Raw genomic sequence first — 23,866 nt, 5'->3', positions numbered from 1 at the left:
TTTTTAATATTTGGAGGACTCACCATATCGCTTTCTATGGGGTTTTTTTAGATTATTTATTTATTTGAGAGAGAGAAAGAGAGTGCGCATGAGTAAGGGGGAGGGGCAGAGGGAGAGAGAGAGAATCCTAAGCAGACTGTCTCCACAATCAGTCCGGAGCTCAACTCTGAGCTCAGTCCCTGGATGCTGAGATCATGACCCTGAGCTGAAATCAAGAGTCAGATGTTCAACCAACTGAGCCACCCTGGCACCCCCAACTCCGGGCACCCCTCTTTCTATATTTTTGGGTATTCCAAATTTTGGATATTAATCCTTTACCAGACATATGATTTAAAATGTCTCTCCCACTTGGTGGGTTGCCTTTTCATTTCCTCATGGTTTCCTTTGCTGTGCAGAAGCTCTTCAGCTTGATGAGGTTCCACCCACTTATTGATTTTGACTTTCATTGCCATCCAAAAAAATAATTGCCAAGACTGATGCCAAGGAACTTACTGCTTGTGTTTTCTTCTGGTAGTCTCATGGTTTTAGATCTTATACTCAAGCCTTTAATCCAATTTGAGTGAATGCACATGGTGCTCCTGCTGGAGCTCTCACTCTCCTGGATCCACTGCTCCGAAATTGTTGACACTTTGTCGGGTGGTTGTAACAGGAGGGCACTGCATGTTCTTGAGGGTGAAAAGTCTTTACAATTGACCTAATTTGAGCCCATTGAATTCATACACCATTTCTGAATCTGAGTACTTTCACACCAAAGCAACTGATTGTGGGAGAAACTTGTCCTCACCGGGCAAATTTGGGTTTATATTTGAAATAGTACATAAGGGGCGCCCGGGGGGTTGAGCGTATGCCTTTGGCTCAGATCACGATCCCAGAGTCTTGGGATTGAGTCTTGCATCCGGCTTCCCGCAGGGAGCCTGCTTCTCCCTCTGCCTGTGTCTCTGCTTCTCTCTGTTTCTCTCATGAATAAATAAATAAAATCTTAAAAAGAAATTTGCAGGGCAGCCCCGATGGCCCAACGGTTTGGCGCCGCCTTCAGCCCAGGCAGAGTCTGATCCTGGAGACCCGGGATCGAGTCCCACGTTGGGCTCCCTGCGTGGAGCCTGCTTCTCCCTCTGCCTCTCTCTCTCTCTCCGTCTGTCATGAATAAATAAATACATAATCTTTTAAAATAAACAAACAAATAAATAAATGCGTAAATAAATAAATAAATAAATAATTTATAGGAAAGGAGCCAAGAATATACAGTGGAGGAAGGGCATGTAATATCTTCAGAAAAGGCAAAGGTATTCTTAAACACAAGGGAGCTTCAAAGGCCACACAGAACACCGGACTCAGGAATCTTCCAACCTGCTCATCTAAGTTGTCGCCCTCATCATCCCCTGTCCTCATTCTTCTTTTTTTAATTTTTAATTTTATTTATTTATACATTTTATTTATTTATTCATGAGAGACACAGAGTGAGAGAGAGAGCAGAGACATAGGCAGAGAGAAGCAGGCTCCATGCAGGAAGCCCGATGTGGAACTTGATCCTGAGACACTGGGATCATTCCATGAGCCAAAGGCAGATGCCCAACTGCTGAGCCATCCAGGCCTCCCCTCATTTTATTTATTATTATTATTATTTTTTAAAGATTTTATTTATTTATTCGTGAGACACACACACACACACACACAGAGGCAGAGACATAGGCAGAGGCAGAAGCAGGCTTCATTCAGGGAGCCAGACGTGGAACTCGATCTTAGGACTCCAGGATCGTGCCCTGGGCTGAAGGCAAGTGCTAAACCACCGAGTTTTAATGAGTATTCATATTTATTTTATTTTTATATTAAAAGAATATTTTAAATTAGGCTCCATGTAAGCATAGCACCCCACAGGGGGCTCGAACACACAACCCTGAGACCAAGACCTGAGCTGAGTTCATAACTTAGACGCTCAAACAACTGAGCCTAAGAACTTTTAAAAAAATATTTATTTATTTATTTATTTATTTATGTATTTATTTGAGAGAGAGAGAGGCAGAGACACAGGCAGAGGGAGAAGCAGGCTCCATGCCAGGAGCCCGATTCAGGACTCGATCCCGGGACCTCAGCATCGTGCCCCGTGCCAAAGGCAGGCGTCAAACTGCTGAGCCACCCAGGGATCCCTGTTTTTTTTTGTTTTTTTTTAAATAAGTTCTACTTGGGGCCTGAGCCCACCATCCTGAGGAAAGAGTTTCATGCTCTAGGTATTCAGCAACCCGGTCGCTCCCTTTTCTTCTTCTTCTTTCTTCCTTTCCTCCTTTCTTTCTTTCTTTCCTTCTTTTTTTTTTAATGCCACATCTTAGACTCTTTGGCTGTCTTGAATCCCTCAATCTGCCCCCCTCCCACACAGCTGCTCCTCTACCCATCTTTCCATCCCTGCTCAGCCCTTCTCCTCCCACCTTGGCCCCTCAACTCCTGAGAACCCCTGGAGCCTCGAGCCTCTTCCCCGTTATGGACTCTGGAGGGGCTCAGAGCCCCATGAGCTGCCATGGGAGGCTGAAACGGGCTGGCTGGGAACACAAAATGAACCTCACCCACCAACACTTTGTATTGGTCACACCCAGAGCTTCCTCTTGGAAGGCAGGAAGGTTTCAAGGGCCCCAGGGATCTTCACCCCAATTTCTTCCTTAAATCTGTTAAAAATTATGGTGAAAAACTCATAACATTACATTCCCTACCATTCACCGGGAACCAGGATACAGATGAGCAGGGGTATCAATATTCTCAGGGGCGTACAATGCATCTCTAGCACCCGTTCGTTTTGTAACAGGAAGTCTGTACCCACAGTTTCCTGTTTGCTCCTCCTCGCCCCCACCAGCCCCACATGTCTTCTTTCTGTTTCTATAAATTTGACTATGACGGGTAGGACATACAAGTGGAATCATAGGGTATTTGTCTTGCTGCGACCTGCTCATTTCATGTGGCAGCGGGTCCAGAACTCACTTCTTCCTTAGGATCGATGCTCGTTCCACTGGAGCTGGATGCCCCATGATCTTTCTCCGTTCCTCTGTGCGTGGACACGTGGGCTGCGTCTACATCTTGACTCTTGTGAACAACACTGCGATGAACAGGGATGAGCGGGGATCCCTTCATACTGTTGGCTTTCAGTTCTTACAGATGTAAAATGAATAAGGAGTTGGCTCCATCACATGGTAAGTCTATTTCTTAATTTGGAGGAAACCCGGCACCATGTTCCAAGCTGATGTCTGATGTGCCATTTTACTTTTTCACCAACATTTGCCAGGGTTCCGATTTCTCCAGATCCTCACCAACACACATTAATTTATGGTATTTGGGTTTGGGTCCTTTTGCTTATTGTTGTTTTATTTATTTATTTTTTTATTTATGATAGTCATACACAGAGAGAGAGAGAGAGAGAGAGAGAGTCAAAGACACAGGCAGAGGGAGAAGCAGGCTCCATGCACCGGGAGCCCGACGTGGGATTCGATCCCGGGTCTCCAGGATCGCGCCCTGGGCCAAAGGCAGGTGCCAAACCGCTGCGCCACCCAGGGATCCCTTGCTTATTGTTGTTGATGGTGACTATCCTGATGGGGGTGTGACTTGATATATATTTGTGTTCTATTTGCTTTCTGTAATGATTAGCGATGTTGAGCATTTCCTCAGAAGCTGGGTGGCCACTGTATACCTTCGGAGAAATGTCTCTTTGACATTTTTGCCCATTGTTGATTTTACTGATTTTTTTGTATACCTTTTTATTGGAGTTCCATTTGCCAACACTAGTACAACACCCAGTGCTCATCCTGTCAAGTGCCCCCCTCTTTACTGATTTTTTATTTATTAAAATATTTATTAAAAATTTTATTTATTAATGGGTGCCTGGGTGGCTCAGTGGTTGAGTGTCTACCTTGGCTTCACGTCATGATCCTGGCATCCTGAGATGGAGTCCCAAATCGGGCTTCCCACGGGGAGCCTGCTTCTCCCTCTGCCTACGCCTCTGCCTCTGAGTGTATGTCTCTCATAATACATAAATAGTCTTTAAAAATATTTTATTTATTTATTTGTTAGAAAGAGGGCACGAGAGGGGGAATGTGCAGAGGGAGAGGTAGAAGCCAACTCAATGCTGGGCACAGATCGAAATGAGGCAGGCTCAAACTTCCAGGGCAGCCTCAGGACCTGCGAGGTGCTCTGGGGAAGGTCATTCCACTCACATCCTTTCCCCTCCACAGGGTTTCTCCTGACCCAAGGGGCGCGTTCTCGTGAGCCCTCTGAATTTCACCATCACCCATCCCAACATGGGTCCCTTGAAGATGAGTTTGCGGGGAGCTGTCCCTTCCCCCAGCTCAGTCCTCAAGAGGCTGGCTCTACCCTGGTCAAATTTGGGATATATGCCTTACAAGTGGTAAAGATGCTTTCAAGCAGTTCAGAGTTCTCTGTGTCTGACTTTGAACTTCTCCGGGAAAGGGGACACATCCCCAGAGCCTTCTGGGCTGCCGTGTCCCAGACCATCAGCCTTGGAAACCACCTCCACCCCCATCCTCCATTCAGCATATATCACCCAGGTTGCGTACCCATCCCTCCCCAACCCCTGCCAAGCCATGGAGTTCTCTATCCATCACCCTGGTTTTCCCTCCTCTTCCTCGGTGCCTTGCAACAGACCCTAAGCTACACAGGGTTGGAAGGAAATCAGCCTAGAATGGAGCAGTAAGGCTGCAGACATGCCATTGCCTGAAAGGAACTTTATTTGCTCAGTATGTGAAACAGGACAGAGTTGAGGCTGCAAAAACAAACACACACACAAAAAAACAAAACAAAAAAAAACTGTACTGAAATCAAAGGGGCAGCCCGGGTAGCTCAGCTGTTTAGCGCCTGCCTTCGGCCCAGGGCGAGATCCTGGAGAACCGGGATCAAGTCCCACGTCGGGCTCCCTGCATGGAGCCTGCTTCTCCCTCTGCCTGTGTCTTTGACTCTCTCTCTCTCTCTCTCTCTCTCTGTGTGTGTCTCTGATGAAAAAAATAAAATCTTGAAAAGAAAAAAAAGAAATCAAGGAGACACAGATTCAAGAAGAACCAAATGTGCTCTGGGGGCTGAGGGGGTGAGGGGCTCAATTGATGAAGGTAACACCATAGGTTGTAGAAGTTCTTCTGAAAGGATTAGGATCGATGCAGCATAAATAACTGGCTTTGCCACATAGACACGGTGTCACTAGGTGGAGTTCAGCAAAATAAGCTTCCTTGTGACAACTGTGGCAGGACGGAGCTGTGTGTCGGTTGGTACGGGCTGCAAGTTCATGTGACATCAGACGCGGAGGCGGATCAGACCAACTTGCACATTGGTCTCCGGCCTCCCTGTCAGGCTGCTGAGCATTAGGGTTTCAATATCAATGTTTCCACTCACAGTTGTGAGCCAGTGTTCCTTGTGAGAGGATAGAATGGGCCAGGCTCGGGGAGAGACCCGAGCATGCACACAAGCCTCCAGTGGCAGTAGATAAGCGGGGAAAGTCCTTTGCTCTCCTCCGGGTGCCAAGTATCCCCCCAACGACTGCAGGGTGAGTAGGTGTAAGAGTAGCTAAACGACAACCACAGCTGTGGGTTCAGAAACCATCTTTTTGTGTAGAAAGTAATATAGCTTATTGATGAAGACTTCTCCAACAATTAGATTGTGTATAATGGACGCAAGAGAACTCAGGACATAAATAAGGGTCTTCTTCACCATAAACTGGCACATCTTTTTGAAACAACCCAGGAACTTCCATTGGTTCTCCAGTATAGTCAAGGAGAATGCAGGAACATAACTTCTTATCTTACCCAGGATAAAGGTAGCTACAACTTCCACCATTAATTCTGTGAACCAAAGTTTGATATTGAGCATAACTGACCTGTTACAGAACATAGGCAGTGTCCCCTTGTCTGCTTCGGTCCCAAAGAAGATGTGAAGCCTAGAGAGCCAGCCTTTAATAGTCACTGCTATACAGTAGGAGCTGGGCACGTGATCTCTGTGTCTCATTTCTGGAGAAGTTGTGCCACTTTAGAATTATATCCTTTATGTTTATAAATCTTGTGAGCCCTCTGAAAATAGGTTGAAATAGGTCCCAAAATAGTACAAATCAATTTGTTGGTAAATTTATATGACTACTAATAATTTGCTTATGATTTGAGTCAATGACCCTGTGGCCTTTTTATAGGCTCCACAAATGTAAGGAAAATCCTCCATCAATAAAAATAACCCCATAAAGTTTGAAATTGGATTTTTTTTTTGAAATTGGATGTTTTTTATCTCAAACATCTCAATCGGGTGTTTTTTTATCTCAAACATGTCAATCGGATGTTTTTTATCTCAACGAAAGCCATTGTTTTTTTTTTTCCCCTCATGCCTCCTAACATTGCTTCTTGTGAGAGGGTTGAAAAAAACCCCTTCTCCTCTTGTTTATACATATTGTGGCAAAATGTAGGTATTTTCAGTTTCAATATTTTGTGAAAAAGTTCAAAAAGCCCTATTCTTTATCACAGACATAAGGTCGCCAAATACAGGATTTATAGTGACAACATTTTGTGAGAAGCTTCAGATAACCTTGTCATTTTTATACATATCATAGTGATACAGAGGTACTTTTTGTTCCAATATTTTGTGAAAAGCTTCAAAAAAAAAAAAAAAACCCCGTCTTCTTTTCTACACATATGCTGGCTAAATATAGGTATCTTTTGTGACAATATTTTGTGAAAAGTTTCAAAAAACCCTGTCCTCTTTTTTCCACATATCTTGGCTGAACATAGGTATTTTTTAATACTATTTTGTGAAAAAGACTTCAAAACCTTGTCCTGTGTTTTACACGTCTCCTGGCTGAACCTAGTTATTTTTTGTGACAACTTTTGTGTGTGACACGCTTTCAAAAACCATATCCTCTTTTATACATGTACCCTGGTCTAACATACACATTTCTTTTGTGACAAGAATTTGTGAAAGGCTTCGAAAACCCAACCTCTTTCTTACACATATCCTGGGTGAACGTAGGTATTTTTTGTGACAATAGTTTGTGACAGGTTTCAAAACCTCTGGCCACAAAAAACAAAAAACAACAAACAAAAAACAAAACAAAAAAAAGACAAACAAAACCTCTGGCCACATTTTTACGTATATCCTCTTCTAAAAAATTGAGATTTTATTTATTTATTTATTTATATATATATTTATTTATTATTTATTTATTTATTTAAATGTTCTTATGTTATTATGTTCTTTGTGAGAGGATAGAATGGGCCAGGCTCGGGGAGGGAGCCGAGCATGCACACAAGCCTCCAGTGGCAGTAGATAAGCGAGGAAAGTCCTTTGCTCTCCTCCGGGTGCCAAGTATCCCCCCAACGACTGCAGGGTGAGTAGGTGTAAGAGTAGCTAAACGACAACCACAGCTGTGGGTTCAGAAACCATCTTTTTGTGTAGAAAGTAATATAGCTTATTGATGAAGACTTCTCCAACAATTAGATTGTGTATAATGGACGCAAGAGAACTCAGGACATAAATAAGGGTCTTCTTCACCATAAACTGGCACATCTTTTTGAAACAACCCAGGAATTTCCATTGGTTGTCCGGCCATGTCACGAACAATGCAGGAACATAACTTCTTATCTTACCCAGGATAAAGGTAGCTACAACTTCCACCATTAATTCTGTGATCCAAAGTTTGATATTGAGCATAACTGACCTGTTACAGAACATAGGCAGTGTCCCCTTGTCTGCTTCGGTCCCAAAGAAGATGTGAAGCCTAGAGAGCCAGCCTTTAATAGTCACTGCTACACAGTAGGAGCTGGGCACGTGATCTCTGTGTCTCATTTCTGGAGAAGTTGTGCCACTTTAGAATTATATCCTTTATGTTTATAAATCTTGTGAGCCCTCTGAAAATAGGTTGAAATAGGTCCCAAAATAGTACAAATCAATTTGTTGGTAAATTTATATGACTACTAATAATTTGCTTATGATTTGAGTCAATGACCCTGTGGCCTTTTTATAGGCTCCACAAATGTAAGGAAAATCCTCCATCAATAAAAATAACCCCATAAAGTTTGAAATTGGATTTTTTTTTTGAAATTGGATGTTTTTTATCTCAAACATCTCAATCGGATTTTTTTTAATCCGATGTTTTTTATCTCAAACATCTCAATCGGGTGTTTTTTATCTCAAACATGTCAATCGGATGTTTTTTATCTCAACGAAAGCCATTGTTTTTTTTTTCCCCTCATGCCTCCTAACATTGCTTCTTGTGAGAGGGTTGAAAAAACCCCTTGTCCTCTTGTTTATACATATTGTGGCAAAATGTAGGTATTTTCAGTTTCAATATTTTGTGAAAAACTTCAAAAAACCCTGTTCTTTATCACACACATAAGCTGGCCAAATACAGGATTTATAGTGACAATATTTTGTGAGAAGCTTCAGATAACCTTGTCATTTTTATACATATCATAGTGATACAGAGGTACTTTTTGTTCCAATATTTTGTGAAAAGCTTCAAAAAAAAAAAAAAAAAAAACCCCGTCTTCTTTTCTACACATATGCTGGCTAAATATAGGTATCTTTTGGGATCCCTAGGTGGCGCAGCGGTTGGGCGCCTGCCTTCGGCCTAGGGCGCTATCCTGGAGACCCGGGATCGAATCCCACATCGGGCTCCCAGTGCATGGAGCCTGCTTCTCCCTCTGCCTGTGTCTCTGCCTCTCTCTCTCTCTCTGTGACTATCATAAATAAATAAAAAAAATTAAAAAAAAATAAAAAGTCACAAAATTAAAAAAAAAATATAGGTATCTTTTGTGACAATATTTTGTGAAAAGTTTCAAAAAACCCTGTCCTCTTTTTTCCACATATCTTGGCTGAACATAGGTATTTTTTAATACTATTTTGTGAAAAAGACTTCAAAACCTTGTCCTGTGGTTTACACGTCTCCTGGCTGAACCTAGTTATTTTTTGTGACAACTTTTGTGTGTGACACGCTTTCAAAAACCATATCCTCTTTTATACATGTATCGTGGTCTAACATACACATTTCTTTTGTGACAAGATTTTGTGAAAGGCTTCGAAAACCCAACCTCTTTCTTACACATATCCTGGGTGAACGTAGGTATTTTTTGTGACAATAGTTTGTGACAGGTTTCAAAACCTCTGGCCACGAAAAACAAAAAACAACAAACAAAAAACAAAACAAAAAAAGACAAACAAAACCTCTGGCCACATTTTTACGTATATCCTCTTCTAAAAAATTGAGATTTTATTTATTTATTTATTTATTTATTTATTTATTATTTATTTATTTATTTATTTATTTAAATGTTCTTATGTTATTATGTTCTTTGTGAGAGGATAGAATGGGCCAGGCTCGGGGAGAGAGCCGAGCATGCACACAAGCCTCCAGTGGCAGTAGATAAGCGAGGAAAGTCCTTTGCTCTCCTCCGGGTGCCAAGTATCCCCCCAACGACTGCAGGGTGAGTAGGTGTAAGAGTAGCTAAACGACAACCACAGCTGTGGGTTCAGAAACCATCTTTTTGTGTAGAAAGTAATATAGCTTATTGATGAAGACTTCTCCAACAATTAGATTGTGTATAATGGACGCAAGAGAACTCAGGACATAAATAAGGGTCTTCTTCACCATAAACTGGCACATCTTTTTGAAACAACCCAGGAATTTCCATTGGTTGTCCGGCCATGTCACGAACAATGCAGGAACATAACTTCTTATCTTACCCAGGATAAAGGTAGCTACAACTTCCACCATTAATTCTGTGAACCAAAGTTTGATATTGAGCATAACTGACCTGTTACAGAACATAGGCAGTGTCCCCTTGTCTGCTTCGGTCCCAAAGAAGATGTGAAGCCTAGAGAGCCAGCCTTTAATAGTCACTGCTACACAGTAGGAGCTGGGCACGTGATCTCTGTGTCTCATTTCTGGAGAAGTTGTGCCACTTTAGAATTATATCCTTTATGTTTATAAATCTTGTGAGCCCTCTGAAAATAGGTTGAAATAGGTCCCAAAATAGGACAAATCAATTTGTTGGTAAATTTATATGACTACTAATAATTTGCTTATGATTTGAGTCAATGACCCTGTGGCCTTTTTATAGGCTCCACAAATGTAAGGAAAATCCTCCATCAATAAAAATAACCCCATAAAGTATGAAATTGGATTTTTTTTTGAAATTGGATGTTTTTTATCTCAAACATCTCAATCGGATTTTTTTTAATCCGATGTTTTTTATCTCAAACATCTCAATTAGATATTTTTATCTCAAACATCTCAATTGGATGTTTTTTCTCTCAAACATCTCAATCGGATGTTTTTTATCTCAACGAAAGCCATTGTTTTTTTTTTCCCCTCATGCCTCCTAACATTGCTTCTTGTGAGAGGGTTGAAAAAACCCCTTGTCCTCTTGTTTATACATATTGTGGCAAAATGTAGGTATTTTCAGTTTCAATATTTTGTGAAAAACTTCAAAAAACCCTGTTCTTTATCACACACATAAGCTGGCCAAATACAGGATTTATAGTGACAATATTTTGTGAGAAGCTTCAGATAACCTTGTCATTTTTATACATATCATAGTGATACAGAGGTACTTTTTGTTCCAATATTTTGTGAAAAGCTTCAAAAAAAAAAAAAAAAAAAACCCCGTCTTCTTTTCTACACATATGCTGGCTAAATATAGGTACCTTTTGGGATCCCTAGGTGGCGCAGCGCTTTGGCGCCTGCCTTCGGCCTAGGGCGCTATCCTGGAGACCCGGGATCGAATCCCACATCGGGCTCCCAGTGCATGGAGCCTGCTTCTCCCTCTGCCTGTGTCTCTGCCTCTCTCTCTCTCTGTGACTATCATAAATAAATAAAAAAAATTAAAAAAAAATAAAAAGTCACAAAATTAAAAAAAAAATATAGGTATCTTTTGTGACAATATTTTGTGAAAAGTTTCAAAAAACCCTGTCCTCTTTTTTCCACATATCTTGGCTGAACATAGGTATTTTTTAATACTATTTTGTGAAAAAGACTTCAAAACCTTGTCCTGTGGTTTACACGTCTCCTGGCTGAACCTAGTTATTTTTTGTGACAACTTTTGTGTGTGACACGCTTTCAAAAACCATATCATCTTTTATACATGTATCCTGGTCTAACATACACATTTCTTTTGTGACAAGATTTTGTGAAAGGCTTCGAAAACCCAACCTCTTTCTTACACATATCCTGGGTGAACGTAGGTATTTTTTGTGACAATAGTTTGTGACAGGTTTCAAAACCTCTGGCCACAAAAAAAAAAACAACAAACAAAAAACAAAAAACAAAACAAAAAAAAGACAAACAAAACCTCTGGCCACATTTTTACGAATATCCTCATCTAAAAAATTGAGATTTTATTTATTTATTTATTTATTTATTTATTTATTTATTTATTTATTTAAATGTTCTTATGTTATTATGTTCTTTGTGAGAGGATAGAATGGGCCAGGCTCGGGGAGAGAGCCGAGCATGCACACAAGCCTCCAGTGGCAGTAGATAAGGGAGGAAAGTCCTTTGCTCTCCTCCGGGTGCCAAGTATCCCCCCAACGACTGCAGGGTGAGTAGGTGTAAGAGTAGCTAAACGACAACCACAGCTGTGGGTTCAGAAACCATCTTTTTGTGTAGAAAGTAATATAGCTTATTGATGAAGACTTCTCCAACAATTAGATTGTGTATAATGGACGCAAGAGAACTCAGGACATAAATAAGGGTCTTCTTCACCATAAACTGGCACATCTTTTTGAAACAACCCAGGAATTTCCATTGGTTGTCCGGCCATGTCACGAACAATGCAGGAACATAACTTCTTATCTTACCCAGGATAAAGGTAGCTACAACTTCCACCATTAATTCTGTGATCCAAAGTTTAATATTGAGCATAACTGACCTGTTACAGAACATAGGCAGTGTCCCCTTGTCTGCTTCGGTCCCAAAGAAGATGTGAAGCCTAGAGAGCCAGCCTTTAATAGTCACTGCTACACAGTAGGAGCTGGGCACGTGATCTCTGTGTCTCATTTCTGGAGAAGTTGTGCCACTTTAGAATTATATCCTTTATGTTTATAAATCTTGTGAGCCCTCTGAAAATAGGTTGAAATAGGTCCCAAAATAGTACAAATCAATTTGTTGGTAAATTTATATGACTACTAATAATTTGCTTATGATTTGAGTCAATGACCCTGTGGCCTTTTTATAGGCTCCACAAATGTAAGGAAAATCCTCCATCAATAAAAATAACCCCATAAAGTTTGAAATTGGATTTTTTTTTGAAATTGGATGTTTTTTATCTCAAACATCTCAATCGGATTTTTTTTAATCCGATGTTTTTTATCTCAAACATCTCAATCGGGTGTTTTTTTATCTCAAACATGTCAATCGGATGTTTTTTATCTCAACGAAAGCCATTGTTTTTTTTTTCCCCTCATGCCTCCTAACATTGCTTCTTGTGAGAGGGTTGAAAAAACCCCTTGTCCTCTTGTTTATACATATTGTGGCAAAATGTAGGTATTTTCAGTTTCAATATTTTGTGAAAAACTTCAAAAAACCCTGTTCTTTATCACACACATAAGCTGGCCAAATACAGGATTTATAGTGACAATATTTTGTGAGAAGCTTCAGATAACCTTGTCATTTTTATACATATCATAGTGATACAGAGGTACTTTTTGTTCCAATATTTTGTGAAAAGCTTCAAAAAAAAAAAAAAAAAAACCCCGTCTTCTTTTCTACACATATGCTGGCTAAATATAGGTATCTTTTGGGATCCCTAGGTGGCGCAGCGGTTGGGCGCCTGCCTTCGGCCTAGGGCGCTATCCTGGAGACCCGGGATCGAATCCCACATCGGGCTCCCAGTGCATGGAGCCTGCTTCTCCCTCTGCCTGTGTCTCTGCCTCTCTCTCTCTCTCTGTGACTATCATAAATAAATAAAAAAAATTAAAAAAAAATAAAAAGTCACAAAATTAAAAAAAAAATATAGGTATCTTTTGTGACAATATTTTGTGAAAAGTTTCAAAAAACCCTGTCCTCTTTTTTCCACATATCTTGGCTGAACATAGGTATTTTTTAATACTATTTTGTGAAAAAGACTTCAAAACCTTGTCCTGTGGTTTACACGTCTCCTGGCTGAACCTAGTTATTTTTTGTGACAACTTTTGTGTGTGACACGCTTTCAAAAACCATATCCTCTTTTATACATGTATCGTGGTCTAACATACACATTTCTTTTGTGACAAGATTTTGTGAAAGGCTTCGAAAACCCAACCTCTTTCTTACACATATCCTGGGTGAACGTAGGTATTTTTTGTGACAATAGTTTGTGACAGGTTTCAAAACCTCTGGCCACGAAAAACAAAAAACAACAAACAAAAAACAAAACAAAAAAAAGACAAACAAAACCTCTGGCCACATTTTTACGTATATCCTCTTCTAAAAAATTGAGATTTTATTTATTTATTTATTTATTTATTTATTTATTTATTATTTATTTATTTATTTATTTATTTAAATGTTCTTATGTTATTATGTTCTTTGTGAGAGGATAGAATGGGCCAGGCTCGGGGAGAGAGCCGAGCATGCACACAAGCCTCCAGTGGCAGTAGATAAGCGAGGAAAGTCCTTTGCTCTCCTCCGGGTGCCAAGTATCCCCCCAACGACTGCAGGGTGAGTAGGTGTAAGAGTAGCTAAACGACAACCACAGCTGTGGGTTCAGAAACCATCTTTTTGTGTAGAAAGTAATATAGCTTATTGATGAAGACTTCTCCAACAATTAGATTGTGTATAATGGACGCAAGAGAACTCAGGACATAAATAAGGGTCTTCTTCACCATAAACTGGCACATCTTTTTGAAACAACCCAGGAATTTCCATTGGTTGTCCGGCCATGTCACGAACAATGCAGGAACATAACTTCTTATCTTACCCAGGATAAAGGTAGCTACAACTTCCACCATTAATTCTGTGAACCAAAGTTTGATATTGAGCATAACTGACCTGTTACAGAACATAGGCAGTGTCCCCTTGTCTGCTTCGGTCCCAAAGAAGATGTGAAGCCTAGAGAGCCAGCCTTTAATAGTCACTGCTACACAGTAGGAGCTGGGCACGTGATCTCTGTGTCTCATTTCTGGAGAAGTTGTGCCACTTTAGAATTATATCCTTTATGTTTATAAATCTTGTGAGCCCTCTGAAAATAGGTTGAAATAGGTCCCAAAATAGGACAAATCAATTTGTTGGTAAATTTATATGACTACTAATAATTTGCTTATGATTTGAGTCAATGACCCTGTGGCCTTTTTATAGGCTCCACAAATGTAAGGAAAATCCTCCATCAATAAAAATAACCCCATAAAGTATGAAATTGGATTTTTTTTTGAAATTGGATGTTTTTTATCTCAAACATCTCAATCGGATTTTTTTTAATCCGATGTTTTTTATCTCAAACATCTCAATTAGATATTTTTTATCTCAAACATCTCAATCGGATGTTTTTTATCTCAACGAAAGCCATTGTTTTTTTTTTCCCCTCATGCCTCCTAACATTGCTTCTTGTGAGAGGGTTGAAAAAACCCCTTGTCCTCTTGTTTATACATATTGTGGCAAAATGTAGGTATTTTCAGTTTCAATATTTTGTGAAAAACTTCAAAAAACCCTGTTCTTTATCACACACATAAGCTGGCCAAATACAGGATTTATAGTGACAATATTTTGTGAGAAGCTTCAGATAACCTTGTCATTTTTATACATATCATAGTGATACAGAGGTACTTTTTGTTCCAATATTTTGTGAAAAGCTTCAAAAAAAAAAAAAAAAAACTCCGTCTTCTTTTCTACACATATGCTGGCTAAATATAGGTACCTTTTGGGATCCCTAGGTGGCGCAGCGCTTTGGCGCCTGCCTTCGGCCTAGGGCGCTATCCTGGAGACCCGGGATCGAATCCCACATCGGGCTCCCAGTGCATGGAGCCTGCTTCTCCCTCTGCCTGTGTCTCTGCCTCTCTCTCTCTCTGTGACTATCATAAATAAATAAAAAAAATTAAAAAAAAATAAAAAGTCACAAAATTAAAAAAAAAATATAGGTATCTTTTGTGACAATATTTTGTGAAAAGTTTCAAAAAACCCTGTCCTCTTTTTTCCACATATCTTGGCTGAACATAGGTATTTTTTAATACTATTTTGTGAAAAAGACTTCAAAACCTTGTCCTGTGTTTTACACGTCTCCTGGCTGAACCTAGTTATTTTTTGTGACAACTTTTGTGTGTGACACGCTTTCAAAAACCATATCATCTTTTATACATGTATCCTGGTCTAACATACACATTTCTTTTGTGACAAGATTTTGTGAAAGGCTTCGAAAACCCAACCTCTTTCTTACACATATCCTGGGTGAACGTAGGTATTTTTTGTGACAATAGTTTGTGACAGGTTTCAAAACCTCTGGCCACAAAAAAAAAAACAACAAACAAAAAACAAAAAACAAAACAAAAAAAAGACAAACAAAACCTCTGGCCACATTTTTACGAATATCCTCATCTAAAAAATTGAGATTTTATTTATTTATTTATTTATTTATTTATTTATTTATTTATTTAAATGTTCTTATGTTATTATGTTCTTTGTGAGAGGATAGAATGGGCCAGGCTCGGGGAGAGAGCCGAGCATGCACACAAGCCTCCAGTGGCAGTAGATAAGGGAGGAAAGTCCTTTGCTCTCCTCCGGGTGCCAAGTATCCCCCCAACGACTGCAGGGTGAGTAGGTGTAAGAGTAGCTAAACGACAACCACAGCTGTGGGTTCAGAAACCATCTTTTTGTGTAGAAAGTAATATAGCTTATTGATGAAGACTTCTCCAACAATTAGATTGTGTATAATGGACGCAAGAGAACTCAGGACATAAATAAGGGTCTTCTTCACCATAAACTGGCACATCTTTTTGAAACAACCCAGGAATTTCCATTGGTTGTCTGGCCATGTCACGAACAATGCAGGAACATAACTTCTTATCTTACCCAGGATAAAGGTAGCTACAACTTCCACCATTAATTCTGTGATCCAAAGTTTAATATTGAGCATAACTGACCTGTTACAGAACATAGGCAGTGTCCCCTTGTCTGCTTCGGTCCCAAAGAAGATGTGAAGCCTAGAGAGCCAGCCTTTAATAGTCACTGCTACACAGTAGGAGCTGGGCACGTGATCTCTGTGTCTCATTTCTGGAGAAGTTGTGCCACTTTAGAATTATATCCTTTATGTTTATAAATCTTGTGAGCCCTCTGAAAATAGGTTGAAATAGGTCCCAAAATAGTACAAATCAATTTGTTGGTAAATTTATATGACTACTAATAATTTGCTTATGATTTGAGTCAATGACCCTGTGGCCTTTTTATAGGCTCCACAAATGTAAGGAAAATCCTCCATCAATAAAAATAACCCCATAAAGTTTGAAATTGGATTTTTTTTTTGAAATTGGATGTTTTTTATCTCAAACATCTCAATCGGATTTTTTTTAATCCAATGTTTTTTATCTCAAACATCTCAATCGGGTGTTTTTTTATCTCAAACATGTCAATCGGATGTTTTTTATCTCAACGAAAGCCATTGTTTTTTTTTCCCCTCATGCCTCCTAACATTGCTTCTTGTGAGAGGGTTGAAAAAACCCCTTGTCCTCTTGTTTATACATATTGTGGCAAAATGTAGGTATTTTCAGTTTCAATATTTTGTGAAAAACTTCAAAAAACCCTGTTCTTTATCACACACATAAGCTGGCCAAATACAGGATTTATAGTGACAATATTTTGTGAGAAGCTTCAGATAACCTTGTCATTTTTATACATATCATAGTGATACAGAGGTACTTTTTGTTCCAATATTTTGTGAAAAGCTTCAAAAAAAAAAAAAAAAAAACCCCGTCTTCTTTTCTACACATATGCTGGCTAAATATAGGTATCTTTTGGGATCCCTAGGTGGCGCAGCGGTTGGGCGCCTGCCTTCGGCCTAGGGCGCTATCCTGGAGACCCGGGATCGAATCCCACATCGGGCTCCCAGTGCATGGAGCCTGCTTCTCCCTCTGCCTGTGTCTCTGCCCCTCTCTCTCTCTCTGTGACTATCATAAATAAATAAAAAAAATTAAAAAAAAATAAAAAGTCACAAAATTAAAAAAAAAATATAGGTATCTTTTGTGACAATATTTTGTGAAAAGTTTCAAAAAACCCTGTCCTCTTTTTTCCACATATCTTGGCTGAACATAGGTATTTTTTAATACTATTTTGTGAAAAAGACTTCAAAACCTTGTCCTGTGGTTTACACGTCTCCTGGCTGAACCTAGTTATTTTTTGTGACAACTTTTGTGTGTGACACGCTTTCAAAAACCATATCCTCTTTTATACATGTATCGTGGTCTAACATACACATTTCTTTTGTGACAAGATTTTGTGAAAGGCTTCGAAAACCCAACCTCTGTCTTACACATATCCTGGGTGAACGTAGGTATTTTTTGTGACAATAGTTTGTGACAGGTTTCAAAACCTCTGGCCACGAAAAACAAAAAACAACAAACAAAAAACAAAACAAAAAAAAGACAAACAAAACCTCTGGCCACATTTTTACGTATATCCTCTTCTAAAAAATTGAGATTTTATTTATTTATTTATTTATTTATTTATTTATTTATTTATTATTTATTTATTTATTTAAATGTTCTTATGTTATTATGTTCTTTGTGAGAGGATAGAATGGGCCAGGCTCGGGGAGGGAGCCGAGCATGCACACAAGCCTCCAGTGGCAGTAGATAAGCGAGGAAAGTCCTTTGCTCTCCTCCGGGTGCCAAGTATCCCCCCAACGACTGCAGGGTGAGTAGGTGTAAGAGTAGCTAAACGACAACCACAGCTGTGGGTTCAGAAACCATCTTTTTGTGTAGAAAGTAATATAGCTTATTGATGAAGACTTCTCCAACAATTAGATTGTGTATAATGGACGCAAGAGAACTCAGGACATAAATAAGGGTCTTCTTCACCATAAACTGGCACATCTTTTTGAAACAACCCAGGAATTTCCATTGGTTGTCCGGCCATGTCACGAACAATGCAGGAACATAACTTCTTATCTTACCCAGGATAAAGGTAGCTACAACTTCCACCATTAATTCTGTGAACCAAAGTTTGATATTGAGCATAACTGACCTGTTACAGAACATAGGCAGTGTCCCCTTGTCTGCTTCGGTCCCAAAGAAGATGTGAAGCCTAGAGAGCCAGCCTTTAATAGTCACTGCTACACAGTAGGAGCTGGGCACGTGATCTCTGTGTCTCATTTCTGGAGAAGTTGTGCCACTTTAGAATTATATCCTTTATGTTTATAAATCTTGTGAGCCCTCTGAAAATAGGTTGAAATAGGTCCCAAAATAGGACAAATCAATTTGTTGGTAAATTTATATGACTACTAATAATTTGCTTATGATTTGAGTCAATGACCCTGTGGCCTTTTTATAGGCTCCACAAATGTAAGGAAAATCCTCCATCAATAAAAATAACCCCATAAAGTATGAAATTGGATTTTTTTTTGAAATTGGATGTTTTTTATCTCAAACATCTCAATCGGATTTTTTTTAATCCGATGTTTTTTATCTCAAACATCTCAATTAGATATTTTTTATCTCAAACATCTCAATTGGATGTTTTTTCTCTCAAACATCTCAATCGGATGTTTTTTATCTCAACGAAAGCCATTGTTTTTTTTTTCCCCTCATGCCTCCTAACATTGCTTCTTGTGAGAGGGTTGAAAAAACCCCTTGTCCTCTTGTTTATACATATTGTGGCAAAATGTAGGTATTTTCAGTTTCAATATTTTGTGAAAAACTTCAAAAAACCCTGTTCTTTATCACACACATAAGCTGGCCAAATACAGGATTTATAGTGACAATATTTTGTGAGAAGCTTCAGATAACCTTGTCATTTTTATACATATCATAGTGATACAGAGGTACTTTTTGTTCCAATATTTTGTGAAAAGCTTCAAAAAAAAAAAAAAAAAAACCCCGTCTTCTTTTCTACACATATGCTGGCTAAATATAGGTATCTTTTGGGATCCCTAGGTGGCGCAGCGGTTGGGCGCCTGCCTTCGGCCTAGGGCGCTATCCTGGAGACCCGGGATCGAATCCCACATCGGGCTCCCAGTGCATGGAGCCTGCTTCTCCCTCTGCCTGTGTCTCTGCCTCTCTCTCTCTCTGTGACTATCATAAATAAATAAAAAAAATTAAAAAAAATAAAAAGTCACAAAATTAAAAAAAAAATATAGGTATCTTTTGTGACAATATTTTGTGAAAAGTTTCAAAAAACCCTGTCCTCTTTTTTCCACATATCTTGGCTGAACATAGGTATTTTTTAATACTATTTTGTGAAAAAGACTTCAAAACCTTGTCCTGTGGTTTACACGTCTCCTGGCTGAACCTAGTTATTTTTTGTGACAACTTTTGTGTGTGACACGCTTTCAAAAACCATATCCTCTTTTATACATGTATCCTGGTCTAACATACACATTTCTTTTGTGACAAGATTTTGTGAAAGGCTTCGAAAACCCAACCTCTTTCTTACACATATCCTGGGTGAACGTAGGTATTTTTTGTGACAATAGTTTGTGACAGGTTTCAAAACCTCTGGCCACGAAAAACAAAAAACAACAAACAAAAAACAAAACAAAAAAAAGACAAACAAAACCTCTGGCCACATTTTTACGTATATCCTCTTCTAAAAAATTGAGATTTTATTTATTTATTTATTTATTTATTTATTTATTATTTATTTATTTATTTATTTATTTATTTAAATGTTCTTATGTTATTATGTTCTTTGTGAGAGGATAGAATGGGCCAGGCTCGGGGAGAGAGCCGAGCATGCACACAAGCCTCCAGTGGCAGTAGATAAGCGAGGAAAGTCCTTTGCTCTCCTCCGGGTGCCAAGTATCCCCCCAACGACTGCAGGGTGAGTAGGTGTAAGAGTAGCTAAACGACAACCACAGCTGTGGGTTCAGAAACCATCTTTTTGTGTAGAAAGTAATATAGCTTATTGATGAAGACTTCTCCAACAATTAGATTGTGTATAATGGACGCAAGAGAACTCAGGACATAAATAAGGGTCTTCTTCACCATAAACTGGCACATCTTTTTGAAACAACCCAGGAATTTCCATTGGTTGTCCGGCCATGTCACGAACAATGCAGGAACATAACTTCTTATCTTACCCAGGATAAAGGTAGCTACAACTTCCACCATTAATTCTGTGAACCAAAGTTTGATATTGAGCATAACTGACCTGTTACAGAACATAGGCAGTGTCCCCTTGTCTGCTTCGGTCCCAAAGAAGATGTGAAGCCTAGAGAGCCAGCCTTTAATAGTCACTGCTACACAGTAGGAGCTGGGCACGTGATCTCTGTGTCTCATTTCTGGAGAAGTTGTGCCACTTTAGAATTATATCCTTTATGTTTATAAATCTTGTGAGCCCTCTGAAAATAGGTTGAAATAGGTCCCAAAATAGGACAAATCAATTTGTTGGTAAATTTATATGACTACTAATAATTTGCTTATGATTTGAGTCAATGACCCTGTGGCCTTTTTATAGGCTCCACAAATGTAAGGAAAATCCTCCATCAATAAAAATAACCCCATAAAGTATGAAATTGGATTTTTTTTTGAAATTGGATGTTTTTTATCTCAAACATCTCAATCGGATTTTTTTTAATCCGATGTTTTTTATCTCAAACATCTCAATTAGATATTTTTTATCTCAAACATCTCAATTGGATGTTTTTTCTCTCAAACATCTCAATCGGATGTTTTTTATCTCAACGAAAGCCATTGTTTTTTTTTTCCCCTCATGCCTCCTAACATTGCTTCTTGTGAGAGGGTTGAAAAAACCCCTTGTCCTCTTGTTTATACATATTGTGGCAAAATGTAGGTATTTTCAGTTTCAATATTTTGTGAAAAACTTCAAAAAACCCTGTTCTTTATCACACACATAAGCTGGCCAAATACAGGATTTATAGTGACAATATTTTGTGAGAAGCTTCAGATAACCTTGTCATTTTTATACATATCATAGTGATACAGAGGTACTTTTTGTTCCAATATTTTGTGAAAAGCTTCAAAAAAAAAAAAAAAAAACCCCGTCTTCTTTTCTACACATATGCTGGCTAAATATAGGTACCTTTTGGGATCCCTAGGTGGCGCAGCGCTTTGGCGCCTGCCTTCGGCCTAGGGCGCTATCCTGGAGACCCGGGATCGAATCCCACATCGGGCTCCCAGTGCATGGAGCCTGCTTCTCCCTCTGCCTGTGTCTCTGCCTCTCTCTCTCTCTGTGACTATCATAAATAAATAAAAAAAATTAAAAAAAAATAAAAAGTCACAAAATTAAAAAAAAAATATAGGTATCTTTTGTGACAATATTTTGTGAAAAGTTTCAAAAAACCCTGTCCTCTTTTTTCCACATATCTTGGCTGAACATAGGTATTTTTTAATACTATTTTGTGAAAAAGACTTCAAAACCTTGTCCTGTGGTTTACACGTCTCCTGGCTGAACCTAGTTATTTTTTGTGACAACTTTTGTGTGTGACACGCTTTCAAAAACCATATCATCTTTTATACATGTATCCTGGTCTAACATACACATTTCTTTTGTGACAAGATTTTGTGAAAGGCTTCGAAAACCCAACCTCTTTCTTACACATATCCTGGGTGAACGTAGGTATTTTTTGTGACAATAGTTTGTGACAGGTTTCAAAACCTCTGGCCACAAAAAAAAAAAACAACAAACAAAAAACAAAAAACAAAACAAAAAAAAGACAAACAAAACCTCTGGCCACATTTTTACGAATATCCTCATCTAAAAAATTGAGATTTTATTTATTTATTTATTTATTTATTTATTTATTTATTTATTTATTTAAATGTTCTTATGTTATTATGTTCTTTGTGAGAGGATAGAATGGGCCAGGCTCGGGGAGAGAGCCGAGCATGCACACAAGCCTCCAGTGGCAGTAGATAAGGGAGGAAAGTCCTTTGCTCTCCTCCGGGTGCCAAGTATCCCCCCAACGACTGCAGGGTGAGTAGGTGTAAGAGTAGCTAAACGACAACCACAGCTGTGGGTTCAGAAACCATCTTTTTGTGTAGAAAGTAATATAGCTTATTGATGAAGACTTCTCCAACAATTAGATTGTGTATAATGGACGCAAGAGAACTCAGGACATAAATAAGGGTCTTCTTCACCATAAACTGGCACATCTTTTTGAAACAACCCAGGAATTTCCATTGGTTGTCTGGCCATGTCACGAACAATGCAGGAACATAACTTCTTATCTTACCCAGGATAAAGGTAGCTACAACTTCCACCATTAATTCTGTGATCCAAAGTTTAATATTGAGCATAACTGACCTGTTACAGAACATAGGCAGTGTCCCCTTGTCTGCTTCGGTCCCAAAGAAGATGTGAAGCCTAGAGAGCCAGCCTTTAATAGTCACTGCTACACAGTAGGAGCTGGGCACGTGATCTCTGTGTCTCATTTCTGGAGAAGTTGTGCCACTTTAGAATTATATCCTTTATGTTTATAAATCTTGTGAGCCCTCTGAAAATAGGTTGAAATAGGTCCCAAAATAGTACAAATCAATTTGTTGGTAAATTTATATGACTACTAATAATTTGCTTATGATTTGAGTCAATGACCCTGTGGCCTTTTTATAGGCTCCACAAATGTAAGGAAAATCCTCCATCAATAAAAATAACCCCATAAAGTTTGAAATTGGATTTTTTTTTTGAAATTGGATGTTTTTTATCTCAAACATCTCAATCGGATTTTTTTTAATCCAATGTTTTTTATCTCAAACATCTCAATCGGGTGTTTTTTTATCTCAAACATGTCAATCGGATGTTTTTTATCTCAACGAAAGCCATTGTTTTTTTTTTCCCCTCATGCCTCCTAACATTGCTTCTTGTGAGAGGGTTGAAAAAACCCCTTGTCCTCTTGTTTATACATATTGTGGCAAAATGTAGGTATTTTCAGTTTCAATATTTTGTGAAAAACTTCAAAAAACCCTGTTCTTTATCACACACATAAGCTGGCCAAATACAGGATTTATAGTGACAATATTTTGTGAGAAGCTTCAGATAACCTTGTCATTTTTATACATATCATAGTGATACAGAGGTACTTTTTGTTCCAATATTTTGTGAAAAGCTTCAAAAAAAAAAAAAAAAAAACCCCGTCTTCTTTTCTACACATATGCTGGCTAAATATAGGTATCTTTTGGGATCCCTAGGTGGCGCAGCGGTTGGGCGCCTGCCTTCGGCCTAGGGCGCTATCCTGGAGACCCGGGATCGAATCCCACATCGGGCTCCCAGTGCATGGAGCCTGCTTCTCCCTCTGCCTGTGTCTCTGCCTCTCTCTCTCTCTCTGTGACTATCATAAATAAATAAAAAAAATTAAAAAAAAATAAAAAGTCACAAAATTAAAAAAAAAATATAGGTATCTTTTGTGACAATATTTTGTGAAAAGTTTCAAAAAACCCTGTCCTCTTTTTTCCACATATCTTGGCTGAACATAGGTATTTTTTAATACTATTTTGTGAAAAAGACTTCAAAACCTTGTCCTGTGGTTTACACGTCTCCTGGCTGAACCTAGTTATTTTTTGTGACAACTTTTGTGTGTGACACGCTTTCAAAAACCATATCCTCTTTTATACATGTATCGTGGTCTAACATACACATTTCTTTTGTGACAAGATTTTGTGAAAGGCTTCGAAAACCCAACCTCTGTCTTACACATATCCTGGGTGAACGTAGGTATTTTTTGTGACAATAGTTTGTGACAGGTTTCAAAACCTCTGGCCACGAAAAACAAAA

The 23,866-nt window shown here is 38.8% G+C and overlaps 3 long non-coding RNA genes across 5 annotated transcripts in view; 2 read left to right on the top strand and 1 right to left on the bottom strand.

The window, feature by feature from the left end:
* LOC112645416 (uncharacterized) overlaps window positions 1–23,866 on the top strand; it is a 69,052-nt gene that overhangs the window by 29,333 nt on the left and 15,853 nt on the right. For all 3 annotated transcript variants that reach the window (XR_007402614.1, XR_007402613.1, XR_007402616.1), the window contains one exon: window positions 2,976–3,173. This is a non-coding gene — a long non-coding RNA (uncharacterized LOC112645416). The remainder of the gene's footprint in view (window positions 1–2,975; window positions 3,174–23,866) is intronic.
* Window positions 42–2,986, bottom strand: LOC125752633 (uncharacterized). The gene is made up of 2 exons (XR_007402618.1): window positions 2,700–2,986; window positions 42–1,134 (listed from the first exon to the last, which is right to left on the bottom strand). It is a non-coding gene; the product is annotated as an uncharacterized LOC125752633 (long non-coding RNA).
* LOC125752636 (uncharacterized) overlaps window positions 19,784–23,866 on the top strand; it is a 9,657-nt gene continuing 5,574 nt past the window's right edge. The window contains exons 1-2 of the long non-coding RNA XR_007402623.1: window positions 19,784–21,174; window positions 23,264–23,866. The exon at window positions 23,264–23,866 is cut by the window's right edge and continues 1,751 nt beyond it. This is a non-coding gene — a long non-coding RNA (uncharacterized LOC125752636). The remainder of the gene's footprint in view (window positions 21,175–23,263) is intronic.

The sequence above is a fragment of the Canis lupus genome, chromosome 1 (genome assembly GCF_003254725.2).
Source record: "Canis lupus dingo isolate Sandy chromosome 1, ASM325472v2, whole genome shotgun sequence".
NCBI classification, from domain to species: domain Eukaryota; kingdom Metazoa; phylum Chordata; class Mammalia; order Carnivora; family Canidae; genus Canis; species Canis lupus.
Note: the sequence above shows the minus strand (reverse complement) of the source record. Positions and strands in the feature narration are given on the sequence as shown.